We start from the raw sequence: 27,658 nt of genomic DNA on the forward strand, positions 1-27,658 counted from the left end.
TCTCAGGGCTGTAGGATTGAGCCCCTGAACCCTGAGTGGGCACAGTGGGGCTCTGTGCCCAGTGCAGAGTCTGCTTTTCCCTCTCCCTCCCCTTTAGTCCTTCCCCCTGCTGGAGCTCACCCTTGCCCAGCGAGCTCTCAAATAAATAAATAAATAAATAAATAAATAAATAAATAAATTGTAAAAGCTTCTTCCAGGGGTGCCTGGTGGGCTCTGTCAGTAAAGCATGTGACTCTTGATCTTGGAGTTGTAAATTCAAGCTCCATGTTGGGTGGAGAGATTACTTAAAAATATGATCCTTACCAAAAAAAACAAAAAAATTCTTCTAAGTTGCAGTGATAAGAAAGACAGGTTATAGAGAATATGTTTTACCAAAATGGTACTCCAATACACTTTTCCATGTCATCCATACACAGACATAATAGGATCCTATTCTGATAAAACGTACAAGGACAGAAAATATCCTTCTATCTTATTTATACACAATAATGTGTAGGAAGCAACATATGGGTGAAAACACGCCTGTTTGTTTATACCGATTACTAGAGCGTGAGGAGGTGGCATTTAGTTGAAGAGGAGTGGGAAAGAGAGGGGAAAGTCTCTTTAACAAGAATTAGAAAGAGAAAAATGCAAAACAGGATGGATGAAGGGATGTGTGTGTGATGAAGATGGTCACCAAAATGTGAACGGTGGCTGTCGCCAGGTAGGGAGATTTCAGGTGACTTTTACTTTATTTCATTTACACTTAAATATTGTTTAAATTTTTCACAGTGAATATGTATTATTTATAAAGCCAGGGGAGGGGAAAACAATAACATTATTGTCACTGGAGCAAAACCTATCTGACCTTTAAGGCCAAGTCAAAGTCACTGATCCTCTGTCTGTTGCCCTGCATTCTACAAAATGTGCTTTGTTTCTAATCCTAGAAGCCACACTGCAAGGCTTCAGGACAAGAGGGCTCAGATAGGCTAGGCAGCTTGCCTGGCATCACACAGAGGATCAGCCAGTCTGGAAGGCAAGATCAGCACCCAGACTTAACTCCCATTCTCTTTCCTGCCTCTGCACTGTACTCTCACGATATGGGCTGTACTGGTCACAGGGTATTTACCTTCAGTCTGGCCAACCCTATGTGTCTGCCCCCCACCCCTGCCCCAGCTGTCCCTCACTGTCCTTGACTGCTGGAGGGGAGAGAACAGGGCATCACAGATGTATCTCCATGTGAACTACTGGACCCCTACCAGACACAGCCTTGTCAATGTTCACTACTGCTTAAGAGTTGAAAAACACAAACAGGGAAGCCCTGAGCTATGTTTTCTAGGCTCTTGAGGTTCTCTTCCCTCATAGAGTCTTTTGCATGGGTCATACTACTCATTACTTTAAATTCTTTTTTTCTGGGGTGCCTGGGTGCCTCAGTGGTTTAGCGTCTGCCTTTGGCTCAGGTTGTGATCCCCAGTCCTGCATCCCGCATGGGGCTCCCCACAGGGAGCCTGCTTCTCCGTCTGCCTCTTTCTCTGTGTCTCTCATGAATAAATAAATAAAATCTTTAAATAAATTCTTTTTCTCTTTTTTAAGTAGGCTTCACGCTTGACATGGGGCTTGAACTCACGACTCTGAGATCAAGAGTTGCATTCTCTGCCAGCTGAGCCAGCCAGGCACCCCTACCTTAAATTCTTTTCTTTTTTAAAAAGATTTTATTTATTTATTCATGAGAGACAGAGAGAGAGAGGCAGAGACCTAGGCCGAGAGAGAAGCAGGCTCCATGCAGGAGGCCTGATGTGAGACTCGATCCCAGGACTCTGGGATTATGCCCTGAGCCAAAGGCAGATGCTCAACTGCTAAGCCACCCAGGCGTCCCCTTACCTTAAATTCTTATACAAGAAAATACATGGATTACTCCAAGCTCACCATAAACTTAAAAGGAAAAACACAAACCTATTTACACAACTTAGCTGAGAACAAAGGATTCTACAACGGGGAGGAAAGAGGGCATTTTCTGTGCTATTTATTGGCTATTTGGAGCATGAAGGAAGGATGTGCACAAAAGGTCCACCGAAGAAAGGAGAAACGAGACATTTTTAACACCACCTTAAGAGAAGAAAAAGCATGCATTTCTACACACGATTTTCTTAAACACAAGCACACTAAGCATAATATATTTTCAAACTTGTCATTGCATTGTCATTGGTTTTCATTAGGAAAGAAGAATCGCCGAGGGTGGTCTGGAGGCCCAGGGAACGGTCAGTCTGTGTAAACTCAGGCAGATAAAGACAGGGCCTCATTTTCCACTCTCTGGGCCCCCTCTTTGTCACTCCCCTGAGCACACAGACCCCCCAGAGGGGAAGAGCCCGGAAGGGACAGAAGTGTGGGGGTAGGGATGGGCTCAGTTGCTCCTGACAACCTTTAGTCTGCCCCTCCCCCTGCTGCCCAAACCTCCTCCCTCTGACACCAGCCAGGCACATCCCCTCTACTTCCAAGGCCCCATCCTGCAGCTTCACACCTAACCTTGTGCCTGAAAGTTCTCTTCCCCAAATCCTGCCCTAACACCTTGTAAGAAAAGGCCTTTGATGTATCCTATGGCCTGATCATTCTCTCAGCCTGAGGGCGGCATTAGCTATATTCTGACTGTCACTCAGGCAGATCCACAATTTGCAAGGCCTGGCCTCCCTCCACCCTCTTCTTCCCACAGTACTTAGCATGCCCCTGGCTAGGGGCAGAGGCACAGGCAATGTTAATCATCTTCCCCTTTAAGCATCTACTCAAATAATTCAACTTTTGGATTTTTATCTGCTCTAGACAGAAAGAGCTAGATGCTGCCAGAATTACCTAGGCCTGCTCTTTCAGATCAGGGCCCAAAGAGTGTGGCATGAATGAGCCTGGGAACTCTCTGGAGCACTTTCTGGAGCATGTTGGTGGGGGTAAACATTTTAACAGCATGTAATTTCCAAAATTATTTTTTTTTGTTTTTTGTTAAAGATTTTATTTATTTATTCATGAGAGACAGAGAGAGAGAGAGAGAGAAGCAGAGACACAGGCAGAGGGAGAGGCAGGCTCCATGCAGGGAGCTCGATGTGGGACTTGATCTCGGATCTCCAGGATCACACCCTGGAACGAAGGCAGGTGCCAAACCACTGAGCCACCCAGGCTACCCCAATTTACAAAATTCTTGATAGCTTCATGGCAACACACAAAAAAAGGGTATATTGTGAATTAGAGTGTAGACACCACATTCATTCTTTTAAGATTTAAAAATGAGAACAGTCACTAAAGACTATACATGATTCCATTCATATGAAACATCTGAAACAGACAAGCCTGTAGAAAGTGGGTTAGTGGTTGTCAGGAGCTGGGGGTGGAGTGGTGGGGGGAGGCAGTAGGAGAGTGACTGCTGATGGGCAAGGGGTTTCTTCCTGGGGTGATGAAAATGTTCTAAGATTAGAGCATAGTGATAGGTATACAACTCTGTGAATACACAAAAACCACCACGTATCCTTTCCAGGGGCGAACTTTATGGTATGTAAATAACACCTCAATAAAGCTGTCAATTAGGCTTCAAAGATTCCTACAAGCATCAGGGTGCTTCAGACTAAGACCACAGGACAAGCTTCAAGAAGCAGTAATAGGGAAAAATGGAAATCCCAGGCTGGTCTGCAAGTCAAGAATCAGGTTCCCAGGAGGGCATTTAGAATACAGGGATCAAGACATGTTCCCCCTGCTTCTGGTCAGCAGCTGAAACTGAACTAGTGTAAACCAAGGAAGGTACCAAAGGCACAGAAGCCAGTTTCTGGAGACCGATCTGTAGCCTGTGTCAGAGCTGTACCACACGGCGTAAAGGGGGATGTGGCTTTCCAGAGCTGAGCACCAAAGGCGTGGGATAGGCCAAGAGCAATGCAGGTGGCTGGCTTGGTGTGAGCATAAAGGGACACTCAGGTGACATGCGGGAACCTGTCTCAAGCTCCCTCAGATTGTTAACAGAGTTCATTTCCTTCTGGTCATAGGCTTTCAGCTGAAGGCCACTCTCTGCTCTGAGAGGGCACCCAATTTCTTGCCAAGTAGGTTTCCCCAACACAGCCCCTTACTTCATCAGGCGAAGAAGGAGAGTCTCCACAGCAAGTATGCTAGCAAGACAGCATCTTGTATCACATAGTTGTGGGAATGACATCATCACCTTTGCCATCTTCTATTGGTTAAACACAAGTCACAGGAAAGGATTACACAAAGGTATGAGCCCCAGGAGTTGGGGATCCTGGCAAGGGATACAGGAAGAGTCTGTCTTCACGGTCCTTACAGAGAGAGAGAACATGCCCATGAGTAAGCAGAATGTTAAGCAGAATGGAACTAATTCTACAAGATGACTTGGGGGTTTCTTAACCTGTCATCTGAAACCAAAGAGGGCAAAAATCACCAGACACTTTCTCTGTACTGGTAACAGCTCACTGGAAGCTAAACTGTCCTGGAGGTTGCTCCCTTTATGAAATGATAAAATGCTTGTAGAAAGTTCTTCACTCTCATGTCCTATGATGCCACCTGGCCCAGTGCAGTTCAGCAGCACCTGTCCCATAAAGGAAGGGATGGCAGAATGAGCCCTTGCACACATTATGGTGGGGGGTTCGTGAGGCCGAGTTAATGCTTCTTCATCTTCTGTATCCTAAGATTTACACCAAATTTTCCTGAATAAAAATATTAGAAATTCTACTTGTTAATTACAGGAATGGGTCATCTTCACTTCTGGTCCCAGCACCTTTCTTTTTTTGAATGGGTTACACATTCTGTCTCTTCAGTGGCTCGAAACCCCTATTCTGCATGCTTGTGTCTTATTTTGGGGGGGGTCCTCCAAGTGGGGGCCCATTTGAGAACAGAAGCCATGGGCATGGTGCCAAGAATTAAACCCTTCTCAAGTTTTCTTGAGTCCCTAACAGGGTGAGCCAGAGCCAGTGAGGGCTGCCAAATTACTGTTATTATTGTTGGTGAGTGGGTAAAATGTATACATGACAAACATTTAAGTCATATAAATAGTCTTCTCTAGAGATCAGCACCTCATAGGTTTTGCTATATTTCTTTGCAAGGACAGTCTTATGTATATTTAAGCATATGTTTATCTATTTTGTATTGCACAAAAAAGCACGCCTTAAAGATTGCTCTGCCTTTCTTTCTTTCTTTCCATTGCGATATAAATTGGAAGTTGTTATATATCAGAACAGAAACATCCGCCTTATTTTTTAATGGCTGCATAATATTTCTTGGTCAAGATGTATCAGAATGGGATGCCTGGGTGGCTCAGCAGTTGAGCGTCTGCCTTTGGCTAAAGGCATGATCCCAGGGTCCTAGGATCGAGTCCCACATCAGGCTCCCTGCAAGGAGTCTGCTTCTCCCTCTGTCTGTGTCTCTCATGAATAGATAAATAAAATCTCTAGAAAAAAAAGATGTATCAAAATGTACTGAACTAGCTCTCAAATGATGGGAATTTAGGTTTGGTCTAATTTTTTGCTAGTTTAAATAATGCTGCAATAATGGCCATTTGTATTTTTCATTGTGCACATATGCTTGCAGATCTTTAGGATAAATTCGTAGAGGTGGTATTGCTGTGTGAAAGGATGTGTGCAGTTTTAATTTTGATAGGTAGTGGCCAACTGCAGTCTGCAGGTTTCTACTGGTAAGACATCGTGACACTCCCAGCAGAGACACAGCATGGCTGTCACAGAACATCAAAGTGGTGGGATAACATCGAGTCTACATTTCCTCATCGTACAGAGGGAACGAAACCATTTTGACCGAATCTCTTATGTGATCTCTATTACCTCTGCACCAGCGATCATATTGTCCAGCCCATTCATTTGACAATCATATACCTTTGAGCATATTTTTACATATATTTACATATCTCAAAGCACCTAACTTAGCACCTAGAGAACACCATTAGCTCTGCTTACTGAGTGCTTACCATGCACCCACCAGGCTCCATGCATGTATGCCACTAGTCCTCCTCACAAACATTCTTTTAAATCACAAGAAAATCGAGGCTTGGAGAGATTGACTTTGCCCGAGGTCTCTTACCCCTAGAAAGTAGCAGAGTCAGAATTCAAATCCACCTCTCTCCCATGAGCAAGCTCTCTAGGAAATTGCTCTGTGCCTTACAGGCACTCAGGAAATATGGGATGTTCAAACTTATTTCTAATAACACCTGGGTGCAAGTCGAGTCCAGTTATTGCATGGTTAGTAAACCTCTCACTTGCCAGGCTGCTCCAACATTCATCCTGGCAACTTGCATTCTATTCCCAAATATTTAGAACTTAACTAACTACTGAGTGTTCCTGATAATTTTGTGATCCCTCCACAATTTGGAGACCATTTCATGTCTTTCAAATGGCCAACTTTGGGTGCTACTTGCTATTAAGAAATAGTACAGTTTTACAGAATTGATAAAAATTGACTTTACTTGGGGTCCTCTGCCTTCCAAACTATTACTGCAGTCCTGTTTTTAATGACCAATCATCTCAGACCATTTTATGCCTACATTTACACAAATTCTTTGATGAACACCTTGCTAAGACTCATTAGAAAACCACAGGAAACTTTGTGAAGTTGGTCCGTAAGTCAAGGAATTAACTTATATTTATGCATTTGTCTTTATGTGCAAACTATCAGCTATTATGATTAAAATTGTATTATGATAAAATTGTACACCAAAAACTCATTTTAAGGGAATCTCAATTCTCAAAAACATATTACCAGCTGGGTGGTAAAATCATGTATGTGATTTCACAAAGATGTGAATAGTGTTTAAAATAATTGAAAAGAGGGGCACCTGGGTAGCTCAGTTGGTTGGGTGTTTGCTTTCGGCTCAGGTCATGATCCCAGGGTCCTGGGATGGAGCCTCGTGTAGGACTCCCGGTTCAGCGGGGAGCTTAGTTCTCTCTCTCCCCAACCCTCTACTTGTGCTCTCTCTTGCTATCTCTCTCAAATAAATACAATCTTAAAAAAAAAAAAAAAAGAATTGGACGCAATCTAAGTATTCTTAGATTCTTCTGACCATGGAGCCGGACTAAGGGCTCAATCTCACAATCCTGAGATTAGGACCCTGAGGTCATGAGTGGAAACCACGAGTCAAATGCTCAGCTGATTGTGCCATGCAGGCACCCGTCTTATAACTGTTTTGATTATGATTTCCTGGAGATTTTAGGACCTGTAGTATCTACAAACTAGCCTCTCAGGTATTTAGCATAACTGTATCAAAAATTTATTTTGAGTTTGTTTCTACTGAATAAAATCTGATGTATGCTGTGAAAAAAAAAAAAAGGAAATGTTTAAATATAACAGTGTACCTTCTAATGGAATGGTATAGGTAGCCATTTAAAAGTTTACATTTCTAAAAATAAAAATAAAATAAAATAAAAGTTTATGTTTCTAAATTAGGTAGGGACATAAAAATCTTTTTTTAATGTCAAATGAGAAAACAGAATATGAAATAATATGCATGTTGTAGTTACAGCTCTGTAAAAATTATGTGAGCATTATGGACAAAGGCTTGATGGAACAAGCAATCATTACATTAGCTGTATCAGTGAAACTGTCTATAGGTGCTTTGTAATTGATTAAATATTGGAATATTATACATTTTATTTTATTAAAGATTTTACTTATTTATTTACTTGACACACAGAAAGAGAGAGCACAAGCAGAGGGAGTGGCAGGGAGAGGGAGAGGGAAAAGCAGGCTCCCCACTGAGCAGAAAGTCCAATGTGGTGACTCCATCCCAGGACCCTGGGATCATGACCTGAGCCAAAGACAGACACCTAACTGACTGAGCCACCCAGGCACTCCGGAATATTATACATATTAGTTGTACAAATTAAGTCCTACATTATATCTAAGTGCTTTAAGGGATACAGAGTCCAAGCAGTAAACCCAGGTTTTAAAGAAATGATAAATCTTATCTCAATCACTTGCTTGTATGAGGACTTTTACAAACATGGCAGGCCATTTGACAGGAAAAAAGTCTTTCTTAGAAATGGGGCTCTGAATGGGTCCCCTCTATGGAAAAACCTGCAGAGTTAGGAATTCATGTTCTGTGGGTGGCCAAGGTTTCATTGCCATCGTCCTGTCATCATCACATCTACACTGCTGCCCTTGATCTACAAGGGCCATGTTTTCTGCTGCCATCTCTCTGCCAACAATGAAGACCAGCAGTGAGATGGGTTTGCCTTATATCCACAATCTGAAGGCTACTGCTCTATCTTTGTGCCTCATCTATCCTGGTTTTCAGTAGTTGCAGAGGCTTTTTTCCATTATAATCCAGTTGTAAAAATCATGTCCATTTTAAATCTTTTTAGAAACCTGCAAAAAAAAAAAAAAAAAGGGGATCTATGCTATAATTCTACTTCCCAAATAACAAGTCTGAACTCTGTGATTCCAAGCTGCCACATTTTAAGGGATTTTTTAAGCCACCGAAATTACACAATTTAAAATTGCTATTTGACTTGATATAAGAAATGCAAAATAGTTATCAGAAGAAAAAATACTTGTTAATCTTGTTCAAGGCTGATAAGACATCTCCGGAATGATCTTTGGACCCATTTTGCAATTATAATCTGATTCTCATCTTTTCCTTAAGGAACAGGAGTAAGGAAATTGCTGTGGCAAGACTAAGCTGAACCACAACCATTAGCTTAAAAAGGTGCACTTGAGCTACTGTGGAATGAGACACAGCTTCAAGTTCTATTTTTTGCTGAAGAATAAGAATTGGAAACCAAACTCTGATCAAGCCACGACATTATGCCAGCCTCTCGGGTTTCTAAAAATAGTTTAATCACAGCAGTGCATCCCTCAAAGTGTTTTTTTAAAAAAAATCTTTTAAAAAATGTTTTAAAATCACCATTAATCTTGCTATTTGGCACAGTCTACTAAAAAATAACATATGCAAACCCTTGACCCAGCAATTCTACTCCTAAGGATATACCCAACAGAAACACACATATGTTTGCGAACAAAATATGTACTAGAATATTCACAATAGCACTATTCATGATAACCCCAAACTGGAAACCACCCAAATACCCATTAACAATATAATGGGAAGGGGTGCCTGGGTGGCTTAGCCAGTTAAGCGGCTGCCTTTGGCTCAGGTAATTTTCTCGAGGTCCTGGGATTAAGACCCACATTGGGCTTCCTGCTCGGGGGAGTCGGCTTCTCCCTCTCCCTTCATCCTTCCCCACTGCTTGTTCTCTCTTTCTGTCTCTAATAAATAAACAAAATCTTAAAAAAAAAATAGCAACATAATGGATAAATAAACATGGTACATTTATATGATGGACCGAAACACAGCAATGAAAATTAGCAAATGAAATCCAAGAGCAATGAGCAAAAGAAGCCACTCATTAAAGAGTATCCACCATAATGATTCCACCTGTGAAAAGCTGAAAAACAGGCATGGCTTATCTATACTCTTAAGAAGTCATGATGGTGGTTAGTGACGCAGGAGGAAAAGTGACTAGAAGGGGACTTATGGGGGGTGGGAGGCTGTGAGGGGGCACCTGGGTGGGTGGTGTGTGCGACTCTTGATCTCAGGGTTGTAAATTCGAGGCTCATGGTGGGTGTAGAGATTATTTTAAAAAGTGTGTGTGTGTGTGTGTGTGTGTGTGTGTGTGTGTGTGTGTGTGAGGTGCCTGGGTGGCTCATTTGGCAAAGCATCTGTCTTTGGCTCAGGTCATGATCTCAGGATCCTGGGATCGAGCCCTACATCAGGCTCTCTGCTCACTGGTGAGCCTGCTTCTCCCTCTCCTCCCCATTCATGCTCTCACTATCTCTGTCTCTCTCTCTCTCTTAAATAAATAAAATCTGAAACAAAAAACAAAAAAACTCTTTAAAAAAGGGGGAGGAAGGGGAAGACTTGGGGATACTGCTAATATATTTCTTCATCTGGTGTTGATTACATGGACATGTTTAGTTTGCAAAAATTCATTAAATCATACGTGTATAATTTGTATATTTTCTGTATTTCTGTTATATTTCACTGAAGAATTTAAAAATAAAAAATTAAAAAAATACACTCTCACCTACCCCACCCTCCAAAAATCACCATCTTATGCATATGTATTGCCCACACACTTGGCAATAGGGCAAGCTTAGAACAATCCAAGTAACTTCAATAAAGTCGAGCTTCACATGCATTGGAAACAGACCTTAAAAAACATTTAATGAAAAAATTGGGAGGCTGTGTTTGAATTTTATAACAGAATGAACCTATCAATCCACAAAGACAGAAATCTGGATGAAACCATAAAAATGAGAAAGGAGAGAGCTTCTCTGTCAATAGTGGGTCCTGCATGCTCTGCAGAGAGACAAAGGCAAGAACAGGACCAGACAAAAGCCGGAAGAATAAAGACCCAAAGCCTGAGAAACTAGAGTGAGCCCATGGTGGATTTGAAATCAACAAAGGGGCTGCCTGTCGATGGACACGGAAATGACACGAAGATGGTGTGGCCGAGTACTGGGCACTGCTGATGTGTGGGAGACACAAGGAGCTGTGGCAGTAACAGACCCAAAAATTTTTGCTGAGCCAACGAAAATGGATAGGTGTTGGGGTTGGGGAGTGACAGCACTCAATGCAGAATGCAGATACTCTTCTTTTTCCCAGAGAATCTAGTCATTCATAAAACCTCAACTGCACTTGAGCCAAGTGATTTTAAAATTTAAATGGGGAGCCAGAGGTCTCAATGGTTGGAAGATCCTGAAAAATATCATCGAAATCATTCAGTCATTCTTTCAATATTATTTTTTTTAAGATTTTTTATTTATTCATTTGAGAGAGAGGGAGAACAGCAGAGGGAGAGGAAGAAGCAGACTCCCCACTGAGCGGGAGCCCCATGCGGGGCTTGATCCCAGAACTCGGAAATCATGACCTGAGCTGAAGACAGATGCTTGCTTAACCAACTGAGCCACCCAGACAGTCTGTATTCTTTCAATATTATTGATTGCTTACTTACTCTGAGCAGTATTTCATCCTGGAAGATACATGGATGAAAAGGAGGTCTAAATACTATTTGAAATAAGGTGAGGAGAACCATTTTGTAACGGACTAGCCCATTGCTAAATTCTTTAGTTGACTGTCAACTTTACATCCACCAGGGAAGGCTCTTACCTTGGTGTAGTGTTCCAAAGCATGGACTCTGTGTGATAGTACCTTTTTTTATGTCAACTTGGCTAGGCTATCATACCTAGTTATTCAAACACTCACCTATAGATGTTGCTGAGAAGGTATTTTGTAGATGAGGTTAACATCTACAATCAGTTGGCTTTAATTAAAGGAGCTTTTCCTTACTAATATGCGTGGGCCTCATACAAGCAGTTGAAAGGCCTTAAGAGAAAAACTGAGGTTTCCCCAAGGAAGAAAAAATTCTGCTTTAAGACCTCAACAATCAGGAGTGCCTGGGTGGCTCAGTTGGTTAACTGTCTGACTCTTGATTTCAGCTCAGGTCATGATCTCAGGGTCAGGAGATCAAGCCCCGTGGTGGGCTTTGTACTGACCATGGAGCATACTTAAGATTCTCTTTTTCCATCTGACCCGCCCCCCTTCTCTCTCTCTTTAAAAAAAAAAGACACCTCAACATCAGCTCCTGGCTGAGAGTTCCAGGCTGTTGGCTTACCCTATACATATTAGATTTGCTAGACTCCACAATCACAGAAGCCAATCCTTATCGGTTGTTTCCCTGGAGAATCCTAACTTATACAGACTACACAGACTCCTTGGGTTTGAAACTTGGCTTTGCCATGTATCTAGCTGGGTCATTTCTATACCTCTGTTATTTCAACTGTAAACTTGGGATAATAACAGTACTTAACTCATAGGAACTAGAACAACCCCTAGCACCGAGTAAATGCTTTGAAAGTGTTTGTTAAATACGTAATTCTGTGGTGCCAAGTTCATTTCTTAGCTGAAAAACCTGAGATATTTTTATTTCCAACAAGCTGCCATCAACCAAACATGATCGCTCTTCCCCATACCAAGATCAGAACAACCTCAGATCAGCAGCACCTCACCAGTTACAGGTGTTTAGTTGTTCTTTTAGATGGTATAGGAGCAGGTGAGATGCCAGACCAGTTCTACACATGGTGATGATTTGGCAAAGCTGGTATCAGAGCACTTCTGGAACATTCTTAACTACAAGTTCTCAGCTGCTGACAACAGCTGTGTTTCAAGAGACTCAGACTCAGCACAGAGCTATTCCTACTATTTACAAGGGTGGGAGTTCATAAAGGGGGTCCTAATCATTTTTTCTGTTCCCACGGTTGATACTGCACAGCAGCCTGCCCTGGTCCCTGGCAATTAAATATTAAATGAAGAAAAGAAATTCACAAAAAAGGGGGGCACCTGGCTGGCTCAGTCAGTAGAGCATGCAACTCTTGATCTCAGGGTTGTGAACTGAGCCTGACATTGGGCACAGAGATGACTTAAAAAAGAAAATCAGAAAAAAAGAGAAAGATTAAATGGGGAATCAAAATGTTTTTGTGGGCCTATTCTGCGGGAGATTGTGACAACAGTGATAACCAACATTTGTTGAGCACTTACTAGGTGCCAGGCACTACTCTCAATACTATTTAAACATTGTATAGATGAAAAAACTGAGTCCTCAAGAGAAAAGTAATTCACCTAAGGATAGGCAGAGTAGCAGAGTGGGGATCTGACACCTGGCTTTCTGGCTTAGGTGCAGGCTCTCCCTCCTGGGAACACTGCCTTTGAGTCTGGATTGGGAAGAGGGGGTCCAGGCAGGCACACAAGAACAAGCATCAAACTAGGCTATGACTGATAGGAGGGCACAGGGGGAGCGCCTGGGTGGCTCAGGCCCTTAACCGCCTGACTTCAGCTCAGGCCATGATCTCAGAGCCCCTGCTTAGGGGCTCTGCACTCAGTAGGAAGTCTGCTCCTCCCTCTCCCTTTGCCCTTCCCCTCGCCCACTCCTGCTCACACTTTCTCTCTCTCTCAAATAAATAAAATCTTTTTTTAAAAAATGGAGGGTCAGAGGGCTCAAAGGATTCTACAGTGAAGTGTACTTCTTTTAAGTTAAACAAGTTTCAAAGGCTGAAATAGAAGCCATCATAAACAATATTCCTTTTTTTATATAAACAATATTCCTTCATGAATTTCTTTTGTTAGAGTATAAAATGTGTCCACTTTATACAAAAATACCAAATTTCATTGAAGATTTCTACCTTAGTGTTTGAACCTTTCTTTCATCTTCATATAAAAAATTTAAGGCAGGGGCACCTGGGTGGCTCAGTCAGTTGAGTGTTTGACTCTTGGTTTCTGCTCAGGTCATGACCTCAGGGTCCTGAGAGTCAGCCACTTACTGGGGCTCCACATTCAGTGGGGAGCTGACTTGAAGATTCCTTCCCTCTGCCCCTCCCCCCACTCACGCTCAAGCTCACTCTCCCTCTCTCTCCTTGAAATAAATCAATCCTTAAAAAAAAATTTTTGAGGCAAAGTGATCCTGAAATTATTTCTCATTTATTCACTAGCAGTGCAATGAAATCAAATATCTTACTTATTATTCTCATTTGATTTCATATTACATCAACTTCTTCCTACAGGTTTTCACAAGGACAAAGATTTTCTGTATTGTTCTCCTACAGGATCCAGTGAACTAAGTCTTAGAGGGCTTTTCTGAAATTATTTTCTTATAGCTCAGGAAATAAGAAAGGACAGAATCAGATTCTATCAGAATTTGGTTAATTTTGCCCAGGGCGCGATCCTGGAGACCCGGGATCGAATCCCACATCGGGCTCCCGGTGCATGGAGCCTGCTTCTCCCTCTGCCTGTGTCTCTGCCTCTCTCTCTCTCTCTCTGTGACTATCATAAATAAATAAAATAAAAAAAAATTAAAAAAAAAAAAGAATTTGGTTAATTTTTATACCAGCAAGACAGAGAGGATCTTAGATTTTTTAAGTAATCTCTATACCCCAAGCAGGGCTTGAATTTACCACCCTGAGATCAAGAGTCACATGTGCTACTGACTGAGCCAGCCAGACACCCTGGGGTCTTAGATATTGTTTTCTAGTAATACCAACTTCTCTGGCTCTGTGTAATTATCTAAATCTTAATTGACTTCAGTGATGTGTTCAGTTATGATGGCCACTGGCCTACAATTCCCTAGAGCTAATGCAGGATCATGCTGAATCCTGGATGAGAGGAGCTGTTACTAAAGAGGGAAATTTTCCAGAGAGGCATAGCTGGAGGACAGAGGTGCGGTAACCACAGATGAAGCCTACACTAAGTCTCCAAACTTAACTTTGACCAATTGTGTACTCTTGCCTTGCTGTGTAACTGTTCCCACAGGTGGAAATACACAGTGCATTGAGCATATTGAAACTATGCTGGCTTACATCTCCATCTTGGAGAGGCTATGCTGAAAATAGCCAGGTCTTCATGGCCTATGAGCACCTTGTATATACCTAGCTGAGGTCCTCAAGGTCAAGGAGACGAGAATTAAGAATGGCACCCCAGAATTCTGGGACTCAACTGCCTCTCCCTTCTGGGCCCCGTCTGTCAGACATTTTCTTTTCTTTTCTTTTTTTTTTAAACATTTATTTATTCATGAGAAACACAGGGAGAGAGAGAGAGGCAGAGATACAGGCAGAGGGAGAAGCAGGTTCCATGCAGGGAGCTTGATGTGAGACTTGATCCCAGGACTCCAGGATCACACCCTGGGCCGAAGGCAGGCGCTAAACCGCTAAGCTACCCAGGGATCCCCCTCTCAGACATTTTCATAGGAGATAGGAGGGGGATGCTGCTTTCTCTCCATCTTCCCTTTAGAAATGGGCTGATCATACTGGTATTTCTATCTCTGGACTCCCCAGGAGGAAAATACTGGTTTGGATGTTCACACAGCGCTTGGTAGCATTATACTCTTAAACAAATCCATAAAATTCTTTCAAAAAGAATAACCAATAAAACATTCCCTCCTGAAAACTTTTCCCTTGGGATAATGATGTGAAAACACATTTCCTACTGAAGCTTTTTCATAAGAAAAAAACCACATGTCAGATTTTAGGTTTTCTAATATTGAGATTCCTGGTTTTCATCTACTCTAGAGATAGATAGGTCTATTCGCTTAGCTTAAAACATCCAGTGAACAACATTCCAGCTAATCCTTTCAGACCAGTTTTGTAAATTCTGAGAGGCACCACCTCAAAACACCATCCTTGAAAAGCAGTAAGATATAGTCAGTCTACTGCTGTTTTCCTGTGGCTGCTCAGTATACTCCAGATAGGAGGGCTTCAGGTTGGCAACTATCAAATGTTCTGGACAAGAGCCAACAGTGACATCACAGCCTTATGCATCAACCTGGTTAAGAAAGAAAATCCTGGGGTTTCACGGCTAGACAGAGCCAAAGGCTCGTCAGTTAACTTAATGGCAAATATAAGTCTCAATGATTAGTCCTATGATGCTCTCTTTTATCCTTGCTTCCTTCACTCTTGGAATAAAAATGCTTCTGCCTTGCCCTCCCTTCCCACCTTTTCATTAAATGAATGACAATTTAAAAGTATAAACCCTATGCTTAAGAGTCACCTTTAATATAAGCTAAACAATGATCAAGGGAAATCTCTAAAACAGAATTTTAGGATTGGGCAGTCCTTTCACATGTCAAGATGCTGCAGCCTGACATGAAAGATGCTTACACCGCCAGCAAGACTATGAGTGCATGGAAAGCTGTGTTGAATCCTTGTTTTGTGTTTCCATTTCTGTTCATCTGCTTTCCCGTGGGCAAGCAGCCACCTCCTATCACAGAGCCATCCCCATCTTAGGTCAGCAGGCAATATGGGCAAAATATGCAAAAGGATGGACACACTGGTTTGGGTGTGGTCACTGGCAATGGGAAGCTTTGGTCCCCTGGCTGCAGGCTCTAAAAGCCAGGAGCCGCACCCTTGGCGGGTAATCAATCTCCAAAACCACTTCTCCCGATTTCACCGCAATCCCCACCAACCCTGACTGCTCCCTCTGTGAATAAACAGCAGACCCTAGACGTGGCCAGCCTCAGCAGACAAAGCCAACCGCCCGAGGGAGCTCGCCCTGCACGGAGGCAATCACCAGGTCGCCGCGGGGCCACCACGCCGTCTGGGCTGCTGGTCAACAGCAGGAGGCAGGAGGCGACGGCGCGGAGGCCAGCAGGCATCAAAGCGGGCGGCGGCGGCTTCCTGCCCGACCCACAGTCTGGGGGGACGCGCGACTCACACCAGGGAATTAATGCAGGGGTTGGTGCTCCGAGATAAACCCCCAAAGATGAGGGCATGCCCAGAGATTTCTACGGGAGCGTTTTCTGCACCAGAAACCTGCACACTTGAGTTCGGGGGAGGGGGGGCCTAGTTCGGGATCCGGAGGGTACCAGTGGCGGCTATTGTTCTCCAGGTCTCTCGGGCGGGAGACGTCCCCCAGCCAGCATCTGCCACTGGACCAAGCCTTTCAGCCCCGAGAAGAAAAGGGTGTGCCTGCGGCGCTGCGGATTATCGCAAAACCTGAAGCGAGTCCCCACGGGCTGTGTCAGGCCGGGAGACAAAGCTCCTGGTGGGGACAGCTCAGCCCCGTCTCGGATCCGCCATCCTGGGTCTGTCGCCTGGCCAAGGGCCACGCCCAGCTGGCCACCTGGACCGCCAGGCTCCACGTCTGGAGCTTAGGGTCTTCAGGCCCGGGCCTCGCCTCCCAGCCGCCCGCGCCTCCCTTCCGCGGAGACCTCCCTCCCCCGGGAGACCTCCCTCCCCAGAGGGACCCTCCCCCTGCCCGCGCGGATCTCCTCCCCCCAGGCGTCGACCCTCCGCAAACCCCGGCGGTCTCCACCCTCCAGCATCTCTCCTCCCATCCCATCCTCATTCTTCATCAGCCCCAGACTCGCCCCGCCTCGCGCCACCTGCACCGCACTCCTTCCCTCCCTCTTCAGACCCGCCCCCCGCCCCCTCTCTTGGCTCCTCAAACCCTGGTCTCCACTTGCCTCTCTCCCCGGACCCGGTCCACCTGTCCCCACCCAGCTTCCCCATCTCCCCATCTTTGCTCAGACTGAGGCCTGGCGTCCGCCTCTCCCCGTCCCAGCTTCTGTCTGGCTCCGGCTCTTGCCCCTCCCCGGCCTGGGGCGTCGATGTCGGTCGCCCGCCAAGATCGCTGCCGCGGGGAGGGCTCCCGCCCTGGGCTCCAGCGAAGGCACCCAGCTCGGCGCTCGCTCTGGGCCGGGCGGCCACAGGCGGCCTTTGTGGTTCGGGCAGGTGCCTCGGAGGCAGCAGGCGAATTGTCCTTAGGCACCGCCGCGTTGGCCAGGCGGGTGGAACGGGCCGTCGGGTCCGGTCCAGGCTGGGCAAATCCCAACCCGGAGGCGAAATGGACGCAGGGTGTGTGCACCGGTGGTAGCGGGGGGCCACGGGCAGCGACCATCTAGGGATTCGGGCAGGACGGGCCCGTAGCCAGAGAAGCCCCCGCCCAGGCTTCCAGCCATTCAGTGCACCTCGACGAGCGAGGCTGGGCGCCTACTGTGTGCTAAGAGTGAAAGCCCTTCAACCAAGCCGTCTTCTCACCCCAGTTCTTTGCAATCCCACGAGCACGCTCGAAACGCCTACTATGAGCAAGGCACTGCACGGAGCTCTGTGGGCGTACAAAGAGGACCCGATCCCGACCCCAGTTTAGCCCCGGTGGCCGCCCCAATCCCAAACCACACCTCCCGCCGCGTCCCCTGAGGCCGGGTCCCTGGGTGCACCCCTATCCCTGCCCTTTTGTGCGCCTCCCAGAGAAACGGAGGCCGTGAGAAGGATGTCCCAGCCCGGGGAAAATGAGCCCACCGCCCGCCCCGCCATCACGCACTCCTCCGGGATGCTGCGGCTGCGAGGGTCCGTCGGTCGGTCCGTCTCTCCTCGGTCTCGCCGCGGCGCGGGAGCTGCGGGTGCTCAGGGCGGCGGCGGCTGCACGCGCGCTCGCTCGATCGCCGCCTTGGAGCGCGCGGCGCTGGAGTCGGAAGCCGGGAGCTGGGGAGGGGACGTGGGTGGGGGCTGGAGGCGGCCTCCGCCAATCACGGACCCGACGCCTCCTCTCCAGCGCTCCCCACCTCGCGCTAGCAGGTTAGGGGGAGGCGGGCACAGGCGGCGCCCCGCTTCTTCGCCGCCGCGCGCGGCCGCCGCCTTGGGACTACAACTCCCGACAGGCCCTGCTGCAGGGCCGGGGTCCGAGAGGGGAAGGAGAGTGAGGCCCGAGAACCCGCCGACCCCCCTCGCGCCCTGCTCCGCGTGCCTTTGGGTTTCCATGGTGACCCACGGCCCTTCACAAAGCCCCGGCGCTGGGGCGCGCTGATGCACGAGTCCCCTGGGAGGGCTCTGGGGCGGGTCCCGAAGACACAGCACCTCCCCTCCCCCTGCACGACCCCACCCGAGGGGCTGAAACAATGCCCCGGCCGCCTCACCCGGTGGCTGCCGGGCCTGCCCTTTGCCGCCGGCTTCCCTCCCGGACCCAGTACGAAGCCTTCGAAGCGGGCGCTCGGCGAGGTTGCACGCTGGAGAGGGCGGGGTGGGCGTTAGAGAAAACATCCTCACGTCGGTACAGTACACAGTGGACGGCCACTCAGGGCCAACTAAGTTCGCATCTGCCCCCTCCGGGGACTCGAACCCCGGGTTCATTCTCTGGGCTGCTCTGAGCTAGAGCTGCTCCGTCCAGAGCTCTCAGGTCCAGCCACCTGTCCTGTTTCTGACACCTTCTTTCAGGACACAGGGAAGTGTTTGGAAATGTTTTATGACTCAATTTATACTCACCTTTTTTTTCTTCACGTTTTAAATATAATTTAACTAAATCAACAAATCTAGAAAAGGAGAGGGAGGATTATCAGGCCTTAGTACCACCTCCCTAAACCCCTCTTAAGCCTTTACTGTAATCTTTTATATAGTTGTAATAATAGCTTAGCTGTGGTTTAGTAATTTGCCTCTTTTCACTTAATGTCACTTCAAAGCCGTTTCTATTGATTAAAATGCATCAATGAGTTCTGACCTCCAACCCCATCCAGAGTCCCTCCTGGGAACCCCAATGGGTTACTGCAGAAACCGTCTCCTCCCAGCTTGAGAGAAGAGGTGAAGGTGAGGGAGTTCCCAGCCACCTTGCCTGCGCAGCCACAGCCAGAGAGGTAGTTCACACCTCTCTACAAGTTATTTTCAACCAAAATGGTGCTTTACTTCTCCGGAGGATGCCCCACTCCTCCTCTCAACAAAACCCACAGGGGCGGCGGGGTGGCAGAGCCTGCAAAGTGAGGTGTCTACGGACCACTTTCACTGCCATCCTTTGCCAAGGGCTCAGGGCCTGGAGCAGGCCAGGCTGGCATTTGGGAAGTGCCCTGCTGGATTATTCACATTAAGTCTGCTTCTCCAAGGAGGAAGGTTTACTATTCAGCCCCCTGCCCCACACATCCTGAGTTTATGAAAGGAGCCCCCAGATGAACCTAGGGCCTACACCAAAGCATCCCTAATCCAGGGAGCCCAGGATGTGGCTGGGGAGAGGGGCTTGTCCTCCCACTGCTTCAGTTTAGGGCACTACCCTAGGGATTCACAGGCTGGCCAGGCTCTGCAGGGACCTAGGCATTTAGGCAAAATGGATTGAGCCTCAGGGAGGTGGAGTGAAGCCGCCCTCCTTACAGGCTGTCAATAGCTGGATCCCTGGGCTACCACCTTCCTTGGAAGCTGCACTTTTTGCCTCAGGGGGAGGGAGTCCTCTAGTGGAGGAAACGTTTTTTGCAACATTTAATGGACCTTAAATTTGGACTCCCTCCTTTGCTCTTCCTGGACCTAACTTCCCTGGTAAGAGAAAGAGCAGCCTTGAGGTCATCTGTCTGCTAGGAACATTGTTGAACGTCTCATCTAAACCTGAGGCGGTAAATGTCCCCAGTACTTGATTTTAGTTTTATTTGTTTACTTTCAATCTAGGTTATCTCTCCTGGAAAGTAGAAAGGGCATAGGTCTTGGAGTCATACGTCCCTAGGTTGAAATCGTTGCTCTACTTTCTGGATAATTGACCTTGGGAAAGTTACTTATGTCACCTGAACTTTAGCTCCCTACATAACTCGAGGATCATAGCACATTTTTTTATTTTTTTATTTTTATTTTTTTTTAAAGATTTTATTTATTTATTCATGAGACACACACACACACAGAGAGAGAGAGAGAGACAGGCAGAGACATAGGCAGAGGGAGAAGCAGGCCCCATTCAGGGAGCCTGACGTGGGACTCGATCCCAGGTCTCCAGGATCACGTCCTGGGTTGAAGGCGGTGCTAAACTGCTGAGCCACCCGGGCTGCCCCATAGCACGTTTTTAAAAAACTGCCATGATGATTGCATAAGGAAATACATATAAAGGGCATAGCACACTGCCTGGCATATAGCACACACTCAACAAATGTAGCTATAATCATTCATTTATTCAATAACAAATGGTTATGGAATAGTGTGAGGAATATAAGAATGTGACATTGCTGGGACACCTGGGTGGCTCAGTCAGTTAAGCATCCAACTCTTGATTTTGGCTCAGGTCATGATCTCAGGGTCATGAGATCGAGCTCAACCTCTTACTCTGCACTAGACACCAAGCCTGCTTAAGATTTTTCCTCTCCCTCTTCCTGCCCCCACCACCCCCACACTCCTGTACATGCTCTCTCTCTTTAAAAAAAATGACAATCCCATTATAACAGCTACAAAAAGCAGAATGTTGTGATTTTTACTATAAGGCTCATATGACCAGCTTGGATGAAGTAAAATAGGAATTCAGATGAGAGATAAATCAGTTCTGAACAGATCATCAGGAAATGGAGGAGCTTGATTTGGATTTCACCTGGATATTGATGTGCTGGATGATTCTAAGCAGAGGTCTGAGATTCCAGGATGAAGAAGTAAAAATTTGTGGTTGGGGGAGCTGGGAAGTGTTTGGAAGACAGCAGAGGAACCCATCATGACTTGAAAATCAAGTCTTTGAAGACAAAGAGGATAGTAGATAGACTGGTGTTGGGGCCAGACTTCTCAAAGCTGAGGGCTATTGGCTCTTATGAGTAAATGTGTTTAGGGTTCCAAATCACCTTAACAACAAGCTTCTGAATAATGGGTAAATGAAGAGTTATCATAAGAGGGGAATGAGTGTAGGAATAGTGGGTGTTTTGGAAACACATTGGATCCTTACAACTTCACAGGGCAGATAGCACTGGTCATTTCTTACATATGAGGAGGTCCAAACTTATAGAAGTCAAGTGACTTGCCCCAAAAGTCACCCCAATATAAGCATTATCAGGGCTCCAAAACACATCTGCCTGATACAGAGCAGAGCCCTCTTGCCCCAGCAGAGAAAGCTGACTCTCCAGTGCAGAGACTATGGTGACCATGAATGACTCTCAAGGAGTCATGTTCCTTTCTCTGCAGTTCCAACCTGTTACTTCTCGAGGTGTCCTCTGAGAAAGGGTATTCTCCAACATTCCCAAGGAGGTTAGTATTAGATTTCTTCCTCGGCCTTCTCCTTTCACCTTTTCCCCCCTCATAGGTCAATGACAACCCCTAGCATGGAGAACACATTGTGAAGTCTACTTAGCCACTAAAACAATTGTGAGCCAGCAGTCAAACTTCTATATTCAGGTCAGTGCCATGGGGCAGGAACCAAAAACGAGACGGGAGATGGATAAATGGACATTGAGAGAAAGACAAGAGAGGACGCCTGTAGAAGATCTAAAGGCATAGAGCTAGGGGGGCCAGGTTGGCTCAGTTGGTAGAGAGTACTACTCTTGATCTCAGGGTTTTGGTTTCAAGCCTCATGTTGGGTGTAGAGATCACTTAAAAATAAAAGCTTTAAAAAAACAAAAAAAAAATTTTTAAAAGAAAGGCATAGGGCTAAACAGATACACAAACAAGGGCAGTGGGAAATGAGACTAAGAGACTTTCAGGTCCCAGAGCTGTGGCCACCCAGCACAACACTGAGACACAGGAGGGGACAGGGATGGGGGTGGGGGTGGCTGTGCTTGAGCTGAAAACATCAAAGTAAATGCCAGTGGCTTATCATTGCTCTTGAAATGCTGATGAGCTCTCCAAAAATTTAAATCATTCCTTTGGCCTAGGAAACTTGTCCCCCCACTTTTATTTTTAAGTTTCAAAGTTTAATTTTAAAAATAAAGTGTGTCTTGTCTTGGAACTAGAATAGCCACAAGCCAACATAAAGCAAGAATCGCTGGATGACTCTAGCTATCCTAGCCCCATAGCGGAAATCTATAATTTGAAATTTGCATTTATTTCATATCCACATGGAACCTATGAACTGCATGGTCTCACAATGCCAACATTATTCAGATAAGGATAAAGAGGTTTTGTTTTAAGCTGTTTTCTCCCTTAACAAGTCAACTTCATCTGGGCATTAGCAAGAATAATAGTGACAACAAGGAACAACTTAAATATATACAACCACCTTCAGAGAACAAAACCATTACTCTAAGAGTCAGATCTTTTTTTTTTTTTTTTAAGATTTTATTTATTTATTCATGAGAGACACACACACAGAGAGAGGCAGAGACATAGGCAGAAGCAGGTTCCATGCAGGGAACCCCATGTGGGTCTCAAGATCTTTTTTTTTTTTTTTAAGATTTTTTATTTATTCATAAGAGACAGAGAGAGAGAGAGAGAGAGAGAGAGAGAGAATGAGAGAGGCAGAGACACAGGCAGTGAAAGAAGCAGGCTCCATGCAGGGAACCTGACATGGGATTTGATCCTGGGTCTACAGGATCAGGCCCTGGGCTGAAGGCAGGCTCTAAACCACTGAGCCACCCAGGGATACCCAGAGCCAGATCTTTGATCATCTTTTTGTTCCCTACCAGTCACACTCCACAGCACAATGCTTTATTAAACCCCTGATGAGTGCTGATGAGCTAAAATGGGAAAGAATTCCCTCATCCTGCCACCAAGTTGGAATTTCATTTATAAGATGAGGCCAAGGGCGCCTGGGTGGCTCAGCTGGTTAAGTGTCTGTCTTCAGCTGGGGTCATGATCCTGGGGTCCTGGGATGGAGCCCCCCGCATTGGGCTCCCTACTCAGAGGAGAGCCTGTTTTTTTTTGTTTTTGTTTTTTTGAGAGCCTGTTTTTCCCTCTTCCTCTCCATTTGTGCTATCTTGGTTTCTCTCTCTCAAATAAATAAATCATAATAATAAGTAAATAAATAAAATGGGTCCAAAGAAATACAACACTAAAAAATACCCATCATTGCCTCTACCTGATTTTTTCTGATATTATTTTATGAAGCCAACAGAAGAGTTGGCTATTTTTTTCTCTTTAGTTGCATTACTCAAAATTTAATAAGAATTAAAGTGAATATTTATTGAACATTTCCTGCATGCTTTATGTACATTATTCATTTAATCCCTGCAGCAAACCAGTGAGAAAAGTATCATGATACTCACTTTATGAAAGAGGGAAACATGGGGTGCCGGGTGGCTCAGTTAGTTGAGTGTCTGACTTAAGCTCGGGTCATGATCCCAGGGTCCTGGGATCCAGCCCTACCTCAGGCTCCCTGCTCAGTGAGAAGCCTGCTTCTCCCTCTCCTCTACTGCTTGTGCCCTCTTGCTATCTCTGTCTCTCAAGTAAATAAAATATTTTTTTAAAAAAGAGGGAAACAGAATCTCAAAGGCAAGTGACTTGCCTAAGGTCCAACAGCTCAAAGGGGTAGAGCCCAGACCAAAACCTAGGTCTAACTCAGGGTCTGTATTTGTTCCATTAGACCACACTGCCTATTATCAAACATTTTATTTACATTTGCCCTTTTCTCAAATCTATAGTGGTTTTTGGGGATTCTAGTGTAATTTTCAGAGTGGCGCCATCCCGTCTAGCTTGGTGATTATGTTGACCTTGACTAGTTTGCCTCCTTACCTTCACAATGAAAAGCCCCCAGGTGGGTGTTCTGTGAGGTCCCCAGAAAGCCATGCATCCTGCTCTTCAAAGTTACAGTGTCTCCAGTGTCTCGGCATGCCTGGGTGGCTCAGCAGTCCAGCAATTTGCCTCAGGGCATGATCCCCAAGTCCCTGGATTGAGTCCCACAGGGAGCCTGCTTCTCCCTCTGCCTCTCTCTCTGGGTCTCTCATGAATGGATAAATAAAAATATTTTTAAAAAAAGTTAGTGTCTCAGAGCACTTGGAATTGTCCCACATGCTTGCATATTCTCTGTTGTTTTTTCATTTTTTTCTCCCTGCATTTAGTTTGAGAAATTGCTTTTGCTTTTGGCATCTTTTCAAGCACACTGATTTTTCCTCAGCTGTGTTAGGTCTACTGATGAGCCCATCAAAGATATTCTTCACTTCTGTTACGCTGTATCTTCCTAGTACTTTTTGATTCTTTCTTAGAGTTTCTATCTCTCTGCTTGCAGTCCCCATCTGTTCTTGTTTGTTGTCTATTTTTCCATTAGAGCCTTAACATAACAATCATTATTATTTTAAATTCCCTATCTCATCATTCTATATCATAGCTGAGTGTGGTTCTGATGCTTCCTTTGTCTCTTCAGACGATATTCTTTCATGCTTTTTAAAAAAGTTTTATTTATTTAAGTAATCTCTACACAGGGCTTGAATTCACGACACCAAGATCAAGGGTCACGTGCTCCACCCACTGAGCCAGCCAGGTATCCCTCTTTCATGCTTTTTAAAACACGGCTTGTAAATTTTTGTTGAAAGCCAGACATGATGAATCAGGTAAGAGAAACTGAGGTAAGTAGGTCTTTAGTCTAAGGCTTTGTGTTAATCTGGGCAGGAGATGGGCTATATTTAGTAATTGCTATGGCTGTGAGTGCCACAGGCTTGTTTCCTCTAGTTTCCTTGTTTTTTCTTCCTCTTTTATCTTTGGGTTTCCCTGAGAATTGCTTCCTGAACAGACTCTGTGATTTGCAACTTTCCCAATTATAATCTACTGTTACTATCCTGAAGTCTGTTGATGTGGTGGAAAGGTGTTGGGAAGGGAAGTGTTCCATAATATTAGGATTAAATCTCATTTTTTTAGTATCCCTGAGTCCCTGGGCTGTGGCCTTCAGAAGCATTTCTCAGCCTTTTTTCCTCCCCTCTCTTACATGAGACAGGGAGGATAGACAGGGTCAGAGCTGGCTAATTGTTCTTTCTTCAGGTAAGAGAAGAACTCTGGGAAGGTTCCCCTTGGATGGCTCTTATTATGAAGAACTCTCTGGGCTTATTTCCACATGATTACCATGCCAGAAACATAAAGGGGATCTTCTCCAGTCTTTATCATGAGAACCTGGTGGGGTTGCTGGAAGTAAAATCCATGAAAGGATCTTTCTAAGCCTGGGTTCTGCTATAGGCTGAATGTTTGTATCCCCAACCCCTCAATTTCATATTTTGAAATCCTAATGCCTTATAAGGGAGAAATTTAGACACAGATACACAGGGAGAATGCCATGTGATGATGGAGGCTGAGTGATGCCTATAAACCAATGACCACCAAGGATTGCCAGGAACCACAAGAGGCAAGGAAAAAGTCTTCCCTAGCATCTTTCTTTCTTTCTTTCTTTCTTTCTTTCTTTCTTTCTTTCTTTCTTTCTTTCTTCTTTCTTTCTTTCTTTCTTTCTTTCTTTCTTTCTTTCTCTTTCTCTTTCTTCTTTCTTTTTTTCTTTCTTTCTTTCTTCTTTCTTTCTTTCTTTCTTTCTTTCATTTATTTGACAGAGAGAGAGAGATAGAGAGAGTGCCAGACAGCACAAGCAGGGGGAACAGTGGAGGGAGAGAGAGAAGCAGGCTCCTTGCTTAGCAGGGAGCCCAATGTGGGGCTCAATCCTAGGATCCTAGGATCATGACCTGAGCTGAAGGCAGACGTTAACCAACTGAGCCACCCAGGTGCTCCTGAAGTGACCTTAAAAGACCCAACTTCTAAACTTCATAAAAGACAATACCCCTCAAGACCTGAGGCAAAGATTGGATTACAACCACTCACTGTTAAGTTTTTCAAACATGGTATTTTAAAACCATGTCAATCTCTTTTACCAGTAAAAGAGAGTGGAGAATATGGAATTGTGTAAGATCTAAGGGCCATAAATGAAGCAGTTGTACCTATTCATCCCATAGTACCAAGTCCATATACTATTCTCACCCAGGTCCCTGGGGATGCTAACTGGTTTATGGCCCTTGATTTAAAAAACACCTTCTTTTGCATCCCTTTAGTGGGGGAAGCGGCAGCCACGATTTGCCTTTGAATGGGCCTGACCTTCAAGCCCTCACAATTAATGTAGACAGTCTTGCCACAGGGATTTAGAGACTGTCCTCACTTATTGAGGGTGGAGGGTGGGGAAGGGGGGCTGCACTTAGCAAAGACCTCTGCGATATCACTTCACCTCAAGGGACTATAATTCAATATGTGGATGACATTTTAATCTGTAGTCCTACAAAGGAAACGTCTGATAAAAATTCTGTAACCTTACTTAATTGCTTGGCAGACAGAGGGTATCATGTCTCCCCTAAAAAGGCACAAATATCTAAGCAGAAAGTAAAATATTTGGGATGTGAACCAACACCAGGCCACTGTATTCTATCTACTAATATTTAAAAAAAACTATTTTATTATTCTTTTTATTTTTTTAAAGATTTTATTTTATTTATTTATTCATGAGAGACACACAGAGAGAGGCAGAGACACAGGCAGAGGGAGAAGCAGGCTCCATTCAGGGAGCCCGACGTGGGACTCGATTCCGGGTCTCCAGGATCACACCCTTGGCTGCAGGCAGCGCTAAACCGCTGCGCCACTGGGGCTGCCCTATTCTTTTTATTTTTAAAGATTTTACTTATTTATTCATGAGAGACACACAGAGAGAGGCAGAGATGTAGGCAGAGGGAGAAGCAGGCTCCCCGCGGGAACCTGATACAGGACTTGATCCCAGGACCCCAGGATCATGACCTAAGCCAGAAGCAGATGCTCAACCACTGAGCCACTCAGGTGCCCTGAAGAAAGTCTATATTAGATCTTGAGCCCTCAAATACTAAGAAACAACTCCGAACTTTCCAAGCCATGGCAGGCTTTTGCCACCCCTGGATTCCTGGATTTGGGCTCATAGTCAAGCCATTGTATGATTCAGCTAAAGGTCCTGATGAAGAGCCTTTACTCTGTACTAAATCCCAGTGGATGGCTTTCAGAACCTTAAAAACTAAGCTCCTATCAGTCCCAGCCTTGGATCTACCAAATTTAGAAAAACCTTTCATTTTATATAGGGCAGAGAAACAGGGCCAAGCTTTGGGAGTTCTTACCCAAATATTAGGAAATGAAACAAGACCAGCGGGCTATTTTTCTAAGCCACCTGACAATATAGCCCAAGTGTGGCCGGCTCACCTCTGAGCAGTGGCTGCAACTGCCCTCCTGACAGAGGAAGCTTCAAAACTTACTATGGGACAGTCTCTAACTGTGATGACCTCACACCAGGTCCAAAGTGTTTTAGAATCTAAAGACCATCAATGGCTAACAGGGGTGGGGGTGGAGTGTGTGGAGGGCAAATTACTAAATACGAGGCTATGCTTTTAAACACACCTAAAGTGGTTCTTAATATCTGCCAGATTTAGGGGCACCTGGGTGGCTCAGTCCGTTAAGCACCTGCCTTTGGCTCAGGTCATGATCCCAGAGTCCTGGGATGAAGCCCTGAATCTGCTCAGCAGGGAGCCCT

The 27,658-nt window shown here is 45.2% G+C and overlaps 1 protein-coding gene across 1 annotated transcript in view; it reads right to left on the minus strand.

The window, feature by feature from the left end:
* The window catches only part of DPYSL5 (dihydropyrimidinase like 5), a 97,520-nt gene extending 79,258 nt beyond the window's left edge, over window positions 1–18,262 (minus strand). The window contains exon 1 of the mRNA XM_025983894.2: window positions 17,831–18,262. The gene's annotated coding sequence lies outside the window, so the exon portion shown is untranslated. The remainder of the gene's footprint in view (window positions 1–17,830) is intronic.
* Window positions 18,263–27,658: the final 9,396 nt, after the last annotated feature.

This window comes from Vulpes vulpes, chromosome 8 (genome assembly GCF_048418805.1).
Source record: "Vulpes vulpes isolate BD-2025 chromosome 8, VulVul3, whole genome shotgun sequence".
Taxonomy (NCBI): domain Eukaryota; kingdom Metazoa; phylum Chordata; class Mammalia; order Carnivora; family Canidae; genus Vulpes; species Vulpes vulpes.